An 11,381-nucleotide genomic window follows, 5' to 3' on the forward strand; every position below is an offset into this window, starting at 1 on the left:
CAGGCTTCTAATGAAATGTTTGGTCTTTCTGGTGACCAGTCCCATCCTGAATCATCTCATCACTTAACATAAACTGAGGTGTGATCTAAGGGGCTCAGGAATAAAAAGACACTTTTACCACTCCAGAAATTCCAAGGATTTAGAATCTCCCTCCCAGACACCAGTGACAAAGTCAATTTCTTAATTATATAACAAATTGAAAGAGAGAAAGAAAAGCAAATGTCTAGATCTGCTGATCCAGGACCCACTTCTACAACAAGGATTAATAGAGGTCTATGTCATTCTTGGCCAAGTTTACAGTTGTATCAAGAACTTAAAGATAAAAGCAAGTAAATATTAGTAGTTTGAAGGGTTTTGTTCTGGTGCATTTGCTCCTGTAAGGTCTCATGGACTTGAATGTGCAAACTTAAGCCACCATTCTCATTGCCTCGGACTTATTTGAAAAACACCACATTATTTGTGCTGACTTCTTTTTTGTTCCCATTATGTTCTCACATTTAATAAGTGTTTCTTCACGGGGTGCCTGAGTGGTTCAGTCAATTGAGTATCTGAGCTTGGCATATAATAAACCTTCAATAAACACTGCAGATTAGCTATTACCCATTGATAGTTAATAAAACCCACAGCAATTGATATCTAAAGATATTTCCCAATGTATTTCAGTGCCATTAAAAAGAAAAATAAAAATCTATTAATATCATCATTGAGGAATTACTGGGTTGGGTTCTTTTACCTCTTTAGAAAGGTAAAGAAATGTGAATATCCTTCTTGCTTGATTTCGTAGCTCCTCCACCTTGGGGCACGAGGTCCAGATAAGGAAATCAAGAAATATGCTTGTTTGTTTCCTCCCTGCCCCTGACATCAGATTTGCTAAATGAGACAACTCAGAAACACCTCAGATCAACTGCACATGAAATCTTCATTTTGAAGCTTTTGGAGTCTTTCAATTTTCAGTTTTTGCCACCTCTTTACAGGGGCTAATTCAAAATTCCTATGAGCTATAGTAAAGTCAGACAGCCTTATATTTTTCTTCCCATTTCTAGTGCTTTTGCCACTTAAGATGTTTTGGGATTTGGCCACCCAAGTTGGAGTTTTCTCTTTTGTTTAAGGATCTTATAAATTTTGTTCTGTGCCCTACTAGCCATATAAACTTTTCTCTTGAAATCACTTAATCTATTATCTCTTTAAATGTGTTTTCATTGAGCTTTAAAAATAGTTTGAGGAGGTGTTTGGCCCCAGTCCAGTCCATACAAATTGTTGGAAACAATTAGCAAATGAATCCAAATACTTATGAATGAGATAGTTCCTTCAGAAAGGCACTAACAACTATTTTACCTAAAGGATATAAGAAGAAAGCATGGATGAATGCTTTTTAACTACAGAGAAATTCTTAACTTGAAATAAAACCCTCAACCCCACAAAGCACCAATAAATTTGAAGATACGAAAATTAGAAAAAAAAGTGTAATGATGAAAAGCACCATAGGCAAAATCAAACACTAAAAAAACAAAACAAAACAAAACACAACACTTGATACTCAAATTCCAAAAGGCTAATTTCCCAATTATATGAAAAATATTCTCAGTTAATAAGAGACCAACAGAAAAATAGAAAAAAACTATATATTCTATGAAAATAAATATAAATGGCTTTTAATGTATCAAATAATGATAAACATAAGTCAAAGCAATGCAAACTATAACGCCTTTGAGATACCATGCTCAGTCTATTATATTAGCAATGATAGATATTTTTTAAAAAGTCATAACATGCTGCACTGGTGAATGTGTGGAGGAATTCCTATTGCTTGTGAGCATGAATTAGCACAACCTGTATGAACAGGAATTTGGCAATAGCTGTCAAAATCACAAATACCTCACTCTTTGAGGAAGAAATTCCACTGTTGAGGTTATATCCTTAGGTATCTGTTATTAATTGCAGTTTGCCTCTAATAGAAAAACTTGTTATAATTTTAATGTACATGAAAGAGACAAATTAAAAACAAGTAATTATGGTAGACCTATACAAGGGAATAGTATGCAGCACTAAAAAGGTAAAAGTTTTAAAAAGTTTCTGTACTAATGGAAATGATCTCTAAAGTAGCCTCTTAATTGAAGAAAGAAGGTGTAGAAGTCTGTGTAAACTATTATAATCAGCTATCTTATATAGTAAGATAGAAAATAGAAGACATTAATACATTTTTTTATATAACTATCTTAAATTTGCATGACCTATCACTGGAAGGATGCCCAAGAACCTGAGATCATAGGTTTTTGTGGTGAAGGGAACTTGATGTTTGGCACATGAGCTCACATGGAGACTATTCAGTGTACTTCTATTTGTAGCTTTGATTTTTGACCCATTTTCATCTTTTGCCTGCATAAAATAGTTAAATTTAAAAATAAACAATAAAGATGTCTGTAGTTAATAGTTTTGATTTTTTTTAGTTAAAAAATAATAATCTGCACTATTTTGATGACTATTCTGATAAATGAATAAAATATTGGATACAAGGAGAGGTAGGGCAAATAAAAGAGAACATATCAGCCTTATAAGACAGGCTTTAAAGAGTTAGTGGAAACAAATATTTATCAAAAGGTTATCTAAATTAAAATGAGAATTCCGTTTACCCACCTTCTGCAGAATGTAGCTTCCCTGCATACTGAAGAGTCTAGGTCGTCTACACAGAGCATCTGAGAAGGCAAGTCCAGGTCTGGTTAGGAGCTGGTATCTCTAAGTTAGCCCGGTGACCTTGAACAATTTACTGGGTTTTCCTAATTTTTCACTTCGGGTTCCTAATGGGAACCTTTCCTATGGGGAATTTTAATAGGAAAATACAATCACATATTTATTTTAGGAAAGAAGACCTCTTCCCCATTTATCTGTTTCTTAAAGGGGGTGGAGGGATCATCCTTTAGGATAATAGGCAGTACCAAAGACATTGTCCCTGTCCTATGACATTTTTCATCTCCTATGTTCCACACTTGGGGGAATCAGGTTCAGTCTTCTCGGGCCTCACTTATTACATCTAAATAATCAGTTAACTATTTCTCAGTATAATTTTATTGAGGAATAATTGGGAACACCTAACAAGTATAATTGTATATATTTGAAAATATTTTCCATTCTTATTGTCATTATTAATGAAGCAAGAAGGCAAAGAAGGTAACACCCAGAGCAATATTTTAGGAGCTCTTTGGAGCAAAAAGCTATATACAGATGGAGGAATAGGGGTCAGTAGAGGGGGACAGGATAGTAGAATGACAGGAGCTGCTCGTTTCATTCAGAGCAGTGAGAAACGTGGGCAAGTTGTATACCCAGTGAGTTGGCTATGGGACCAGTACAAAGTCATGACAATCCAGACATCTCTGACTCTGAAGATGGTACTAAGGCTCCAATGAAACAAAGGACAGAAAAAGGTTTTGGAAATATTATGTAGAACATGTCTTAGCATTTTGGGAGCATCTGGAATGATGCATGGGTAGTATTGCCAGTCAGTTTCCTTGGGAAACCAACTCTGAGACAGAGACTGACACAGTTAACTTCCACTGGAAAGTGCTCTCAGGAGCAACACTTGTGGGAGGGGTGAATGCAGGGTGCAGGAAGGGGCGGAAGGGAAGTTGGGCTGCAGTGCAGTAGCAACAGAGGACTAAGCAGATCCTGTGGGCTCTGGGATTGGCCCTGAAGCATTATTTCAAATTAAGGCAAAGGTGCCCAGCTTGTATCCCCCTTAGTGTTTTACTCTTAACTCCAGATAGTAAAGGAATATTGTCCCTAGGAAGGCAGCACGGTCTTGGGCAAAGCTGCTCTCTTCAGCCAAAAGCTAATTATGGAAACGGACAGACTGGGCTGAGAGCTGTCCACACTAATACTCCCAGCACTTAGGACCTGGGGAAATTAATGCTTCAGTCCTGATGGTGGGCACCTGGTCAACTGCCACAGCATCCAGTACAAATGGGGCCAGCCAGGTTAAGGATGGGATTTTACTCACCAACTGCTGCACGTAATAAAAATTCAGTTCTGACGAAATATTTTTCTCTAAGAACAGTGTGGATAGACCCATTGCATCTCTTCTCTGAAAAAGAACACCATGTGACTGCTGTGAGTTATTCTTACAGTCATTTCCAGGATTTCTCCAGAATCTGATAGAGGAGGATTTGTGTTTGGCACTGGCATTAACCTATATTCCTGGCATAGGTCTTCATCCCCTCAAACACGCACCTGAGAACTCAAATGGCTCACAGTTGGAACTGCCTGCAATCTTACTAGTGATAACAAAATGGAAAGGTTCAAGCCAAGAAAATTTTAAAAAGACATAAGGCATGACAGATGATGCCTCACACCAAGAATGCCAAGGGCAAGTTAATCCACCCTTACCTGAGGGCATTCAGATATGAAGAAAAGTGTGTACAAATCACAGCTGAGCCCTTCCCAGTCAGCAGGACCAGAAGCAGGGCTGGCCGTATGCGTAGGTGGAGAGAGTGACTGCCTGTACAGTGATTTTGAGGGCCCAGCGAAACCTTACATTTCCAAAGTACTTCCTCCGGATGTAGTTTATTTCCTGAAATTCTACCATGTCCTACTTATGACTCTGATTCTTGTTAAAAATACAACTCTGTAATCATCAGTCCTAAAAAGGTAAGGGCAGAGTGTCATGAGAAGTGGGTTTATTCTTTATCATATCAGGAACTAGCTTGCGACCCTTGGTTAAGACTCTTCTCCTTGGAATTTAGATTCTGTGATTTGGTGGAGTGTCTGTAGTTCTGCTGTCTTTGCTTTTCCTTAAAGACGTCTGTGTGACACCTGGTTATTGCTCATTCCAGACCATCTTCGTCATCATCACCACCCACTTTGAAAATTCTGTTTTGGTTCCATTGCTGCTAATGGATATCTAACAACTGTCTCAAATGTGACAAATAAATGTCTTCTATCCTAAATGCGACAAAATTCTTGGATCGTAGAAGCAGTATGCTCAGCTCAGGAAAAGTTCTCTGCCTTTTCCAGGAACCCTCTCATTAGACTTAGTGTATATGTGTATGTGTGAATGTAACTGTGTGTGTGTGTGTGTGTGTGTGTGTGTGTGTGTGTGTGTGTGTGTGTGTTGGGGGAAAGAGGATAGAATATGCAGATCTCACCTCTAAGTGTGAGCTCTAATCCTATTCTCTACAATCCCTGCATATTCCCTTGTAGCTCCATCAAGACAACTGATCAGAAACCTTCATAGAAACAGGAAGGCTGGAAGTCTCTTTGGGTATTCTGCAGCTTCAGTGTTTGGTGCAGATTTGGCCCCATTACAGTCCTTCAGTTCCCTTTTTTATTTGCGCCTCAGTGTCCCAGCGGCGTGATTGGAATATTATAATTTGAGTAGATGGTTAAATTAATAGGTGAATTGGCAAAAAGAGTGAATGAAAGTGAAAGACAATTGCCACCTTCCCTGAAGAAAACAACAGGGATGTAATTCTAAGGACAGTTATTTACTGAACAGGATTAAGGAAATCAACAAAGGGTGTGGAGGCCACTGGTGATTAATAAGAACAAGAAGCCACTACCACCCTTTAGGCTGAAGGGGAAGGAAAAGAGCCACTGGGCAGGGTCTGTGGAGAGAGGTACAGCGACTGCCAGACCCTGATGACAAAACAGGCAGGGAACAGAGAAAGACATCATTTCTTGCTGGTGCCTCCTACTGTCCAAACCCAACTAGAAACCAGAGGGAAAGGGGAATACCCATATTTAATCCTTAGAGACCAGCCCCCAGAGTCCTAGAGGACAGATAAAGGGATCGTAAATGGGGCTTATAAATGGAGAATGGCAGCACAAAGGATACAAAAGTGATTTTTCATGGAAGGGAAATTGCAAGCAGGGATAACATCAAAGAGGGAGAAGAAGGATCCATCAGGGGAAGGGGAAAAACTGTGAAGATGCTGGAGACAATGACAACTAATTCCAGTTATGTGGGATTGGAAATGAATAGTCCTAATGCCTTTAAAGAATTCTGGTTCTTTTTCTATTCAAGATTTTCTCGAGTAGCACTCTTGAGGGCTAGCCGTGTTCTCAAAATAGACAAGCTTAAATAGTGAACTTTTTAGAATAAATAATTTAAAGAATTATAATAATCATTTCCTAGCCACTTTATTGGTATCAGGTACTGTGCTAAAAGATTTACATAATGATCTAGTTTCATTTTCACAAAATCTGTGAGAGATGCTGTATATTATCATCTTTATTTCTTGATTGAAGAAACTGGATAATGGTGGTAGAGTGACTTGCCCAAAGTTGAATTGTGAGGAAATGAGAGAGACAGGCCTGTGTGACTTCCATTCTCCTAAGCATGGATACATTACTTTGTTGTGCTGGTTTGTGAGTAGATCATGTGCATGGACCTTTCTGAAACTTGCATTTGAGCTGGAGGATTCAGCTAGGTTTGTTCTTGCTGGCTACTGCAGGCAATTCACAAGTGGTGGTTTAAAGCTCTGTTAGAGGGCCAAGAAAGGGAACTTAAGTGATTCCCATAACTGTTGAGAAGCTCGATAGGATCAATCAATTCAGAAAATCAAATTTGTAGTTCATTACTCTAAGACGACGCAGATACTTTAGAATCCTGTGTTGCATATGAAGTTAATCATAACCTAAACTATATTACAGCTTCAGAACAAGACCATGTAACAGGTGCCCAAACTACAGTAAGGGAAAGAAGCTGGGAGGGGAACTGAGGTGAGTAAATATCATTGTCTGCTTGTATCATCCAGAAGGGTGTTTTTTTTTCACTGTTTGGCTTTCTCTTGCTGCTCACGGGTAACCAGTCGTGTATGTGTTTCCTCTGTATTGCTCTATGCCTTTATGATGGGTGTGAAAAGATAAACTGAGGCATATTGAACTTCTAAGAGTTTATGTAAGCAAAAATTGATTGGGATCAGGCAGCATCTAATCTAGCAGATAGAAGTGAGCTCCGAGGAGCTTTACAAAATTTTTACAGCCAGAGGGAGGAGGAACAAGGAAATTATACTAGATTTAAAAAAAAGTGTGTTGGTTATTGCAAAATTACTTTCCTTTAGGGGATAACGGGTCTATCAGGCAGATTATCCAACTAGTGCTGATCATGTGATTCCAGAAAGACTGGTTGAAAATTCCATTTCTAAAAGAGCCGAAACTATAATTAGGTTAAGTCTAGGTTTAGTGACATGGGTCTTAGATAAACAAATCCATTTTGGGGCTTGTTGTCTTCTTCTCAACACAGGACATATCACACTGTGTTCTAAATATTTACCTAGCTTTCTCTGTAATTAGAACATAAGCTTCTTGAAAGCACAGCTTGTGTCTTTTACTATCTTTGAATTTTTAACCCTAACACCCTATTTTATCTTTGGAAGCCTATCTTTAATTAGATTGCGAAGATTGATTACAATACTTTAAAATATAGAAACTGCTATTCAGATTTAAGTTATTGGTCTTGTGTCATTTAAAAGCATAGTTGAACTCCTTCAACTTCCTTAGTGGACTGAATTTTTGTATGTCACATTATCATTTAAATGCAGAGGAGAAACTAGCTATTTTTTAGGAACATTTTGGTGAATATTCTTGTAAAGGAAAGAATCACCTTGGAGTTTAAGAGAATTCTGATTTCTATACATCAGGTTTGCTTCAAGCAGTGAGGATCTGTATGTGGCAGGATAGAGAAAAGCTGGGAAGCATAGTTTTGGGGACTGGAATAGAATTTAATATGTATTTTAAAATAAAAATTGCATCTTCACATGGTGAAGTCCATGTTGTGATGATGGAAAGCAAATCTGTATTTTTGTAGCCAGACTTCTACTACAATAATCTTAAAACCACTATAAAATGGAGGTGCTGGTAACCGTGTGGAAATAACAGGAAGAAAAAGAAATCACATGTAACTTCTCATTTCCTTGATAATGACTTCCGTATTTTTCTAAGTTTATTCCACCTCAACTTGGTTTGAATAATATTAAATACAAATGTTTTAGGGATGAGGGTTTTGTTTTATTTTGTTTTCTTATTCCCTCCACTCTCTCACCAGACAATAGAAGAGAAGTGATAGAAGGCAGAATGCTGGTTTGTAGGGGAATGGAGTGACAAGTGGAGGAGTAATTAAAAAGGAGACCAGGAATAATGACATTCAAGTTCAATGGAACAGGAATAATGACATCAAGTTCAATGGAACACTGATAGAAGAAAACATCTGCATCAGTTGTCTTGTTTTTGTTTTAGAGTAAAGAGTTTGATACATAAGATAATAATTATTCTCTGATTCATTCACTGAACAAATAATCAATTATGGAGTAATCACTTGTGTTGGGCACTGGGAATAGAGAAGTAAACACCACCAGGCATGGTCTTGTAATGTTTACTATCAGCCTATGAAGGGAGATCCCTCTTTTCTGGTAGGCGCTGGCCGTGATTCTACAACATTGTCTAGTTAATTTACTCAGCAACTTTATCTGTGAGTCCTCACGACTTATGAGGGTTGATGGGGGGTAAGAGATGAGCTGCCCTGGGGTAATTCCTGGAAGGGAGGGTCATGCACCTGATCAAGTACCCTTTCAGGAGTTGCTTAAATCCAATACATGACATAGGGTCTTCTTGGGAAACACACGTGCATCCTGACTGATACTGTTCTAGGTTAGTCTTCCTAATCAACTTCTCACATTTGGTGGGCAGGGAAACAGAATCACCATCTTCTCATATTATAAAGTCATTGTACTAATGGCATATAATTCTTTTTGAATATTAGTAATTAGTGGTTATATTAAATTCTGTTTGATTATAGAAATTACTGGCTCATGCACCTTCATCACAGTTCCTTATCTTTCATAAAGGTATGAGAAAACCACAACATTCCTCTTCACTATTTTCTCTTGTGGTTGGACCTTCAGTCTCAATCAAAGGAAAAAATTCTGAAAGGGCATACACCTCTAAGCCTTGAGAATCAGATGTGCTCACAGTGACAAGCTTTAGTGTGCTATTGTACTTTTCATACTTAGCTAAACCCGCTGCCCTCTTTCCAACGCCTGCCCTGAAATCATTGCTGACTGTTTTCTATTTTCACAGCATCCACAGCTCTTCTCAAGCTCGCTGACAAGCACCTCAGACACTGGCACTGAATCTGGCCCTTTCCTGCTCCTTCAGGCCCTGATCCCAAATTTCTGCAAAGTACCCTTACTCTGAGCACTGACTGAGCCTCTGCCACACCAGCGAACATTTCCTTCTCAGCTGTCAGAAGCCCCAGTCCTGGTTTTTCTCCACCTGGTCACAAATGTTATAATGATAAGACCCTTATGTTCGCTACATTTGACTTTATCTTGACTCTTAAAGTATCCATCAAGAATTACTTTTTTTTTTTTTTTAATGAGAGTGACCTGATGCCTCATCATTCTTAAAGGTGAGTGGTTCCCTAGCCAATGGGAACCAAGTAACGGTATGGAGGAGAGGGTGTAGTCAGATCTCATTAAAATCATCACTCATTTGAAGCATTTCTTTTCCTCAAAATGATTGGATAGCTCCAGTTGATGACGAACAAATGCAGTGTTCATTTTCGTGCTGTCTTTGTTCTGGCTGTTCCTAGTCTCCTGATACTTCTCCAATAGGATATAATTCCAAAGCTCTTATGTTTGATCATATTTGTTCCTGTATATACCTAGTTCTTAAATTCCGCCAGAGAGGTTGATCTGAGTTCAAAGTGAAATATGGATGACTTAACCATATTCCCTATTGCTTTCAAATTAATGCTGCTGGTTGCCAAACAACACAGGGCTTTTCTGGTTGTCTCACAGAATCAGAATGTATTCTGTAGGAGACTATAAGAATCATTGCATCCAAAAGCAACATTTTTATATAATAAGAAAACTGAGGCCTGCACATGCTAAGGCATTAGGTCAAGGTTATGCAGGTACTTAGTGGTAGCCCCAGGAAGGTAAGCTCTTGACCCCTGAGCCAGGGCTTACCCTATCTCATAGTTCTTTTTTTCTATTAATTTTATATCATATCACTTTAAAATTAAACTGTCACAGTCAGTCATGATGACAGCAGAGAGAGGGCAAAATGTATATTTAGGATTCAATGGAGAAATATTAACTTATGCCTCAACTGATGCACATATGAAGAGCATTTTATTATATGCCTGCTGCGGTGTAATTACAACCACAGTCTGTATAGTCAGGCTGCCTGGGATTGCAGCCCAGCTCCACCAAACACTAGCTATGTAACATTGGGCAAGGTACTCACACTCCCTATTTCTTCATCTGTAAAATGGGGATACAAATAGTACTTCTCTCATGGGGTATTGCCAAGACAAAGGGAGTTTATCCATATAAAGGGTGAGAACAATGTATGGCATAGGGTAAGATCTAATAAGAATTGATTATTATTACGACCTGATGAATACTTTTGCATTGAGAGAACTCTGAGTGGAAAAAAGTTAGAAGGAACTGAAAATATCACGATTGCATTCAATTTCTGTCTTCATCCTGGCACTTATCTGCCTTGTACTCTTCAGCTGTTATTTCTCTTTGCCTAGGTTTGAACCCTGGAATGCGTGTTTGTCTTTTATATACAGAAGAGTATATTCATCTTGTTTGGGCATTACCTTTCTCTTATAATCGTATTGGAAGTTCATTGATTCTACAAGTAATTACCAAGTATCTGGCATGTTCTAGGCATTCTCCCATATCAATGAACAATGCAGATCAAAATCTCTGCCCTCATAGTGCTTATGGTTCAGTAAGGGAACATATATGACAAAATAAATAAGTAAATTAGAGATGTGTCAAAAAGTGAAAAGTGCTATGCAAGAAAATAAAAAGAGAAGAGGTGTGGCAGTTATTAGGGAACTTGAGCTTGGCAGGATGGGATGGAGAACCTCCCTGCGGAGGTGGCAGTTGAGAAGTCTTTCAAGGAGCCTAAGGAAAGGGCAGGGCAAGAGAAGAGAAAGTGTGCAGGCCTGGGTGGGAAAGATCTTGATGTGATCAAGGGCCAGCAAGTAATCAGAGTGGCTGACACTCAGCAAGTAGGGGTAAGAATGGTCAGTGGTCTGAGGGACCAAAGAGAAACAGGGACCCAGGTCATGTTGGGACTCGTAGGACAATGTCAGGCAAATGGGGTTGTTTTGAGCAGGTGGGTAATGTGATCTGACCTACATATAATAGAATCATTCTGTTACGTGTGGCTATTTTGAAAATACACTATGCCAAGGACTTTGTGAGCAATATCTCATTTAACTACATAACAGCCCTGCAAGGATTTTTTTTTCCATGATGAAAACTGAAGTTTACAGAGACTTACAGTGGCAGATCAGTGATTCAAAATCTGACATGCCTACCTCAAAGTTTTATGTTCTTAACCATTAATTCTTATTTGTCTCTGATGTA

The 11,381-nt window shown here is 38.5% G+C and overlaps 1 long non-coding RNA gene across 2 annotated transcripts in view; it reads left to right on the forward strand.

Moving 5' to 3' along the window:
• The window catches only part of LOC122203882, a 42,251-nt gene extending 32,877 nt beyond the window's left edge, over nucleotides 1-9,374 (forward strand). The window contains exons 4-5 of one of the 2 annotated variants that reach the window (XR_006195380.1): nucleotides 6,643-6,711; nucleotides 9,067-9,374. This is a non-coding gene — a long non-coding RNA (uncharacterized LOC122203882). Of the gene's footprint in view, nucleotides 1-6,642; nucleotides 6,712-8,035; nucleotides 8,123-9,066 lie in introns of those variants that run through there. The other variant, XR_006195381.1, reaches the window with a different exon arrangement.
• The last annotated feature ends 2,007 nt before the right edge of the window (nucleotides 9,375-11,381 follow it).

This window comes from Panthera leo, chromosome D3, assembly GCF_018350215.1.
Source record: "Panthera leo isolate Ple1 chromosome D3, P.leo_Ple1_pat1.1, whole genome shotgun sequence".
In the NCBI taxonomy this organism is placed as follows: Eukaryota; Metazoa; Chordata; class Mammalia; order Carnivora; family Felidae; genus Panthera; species Panthera leo.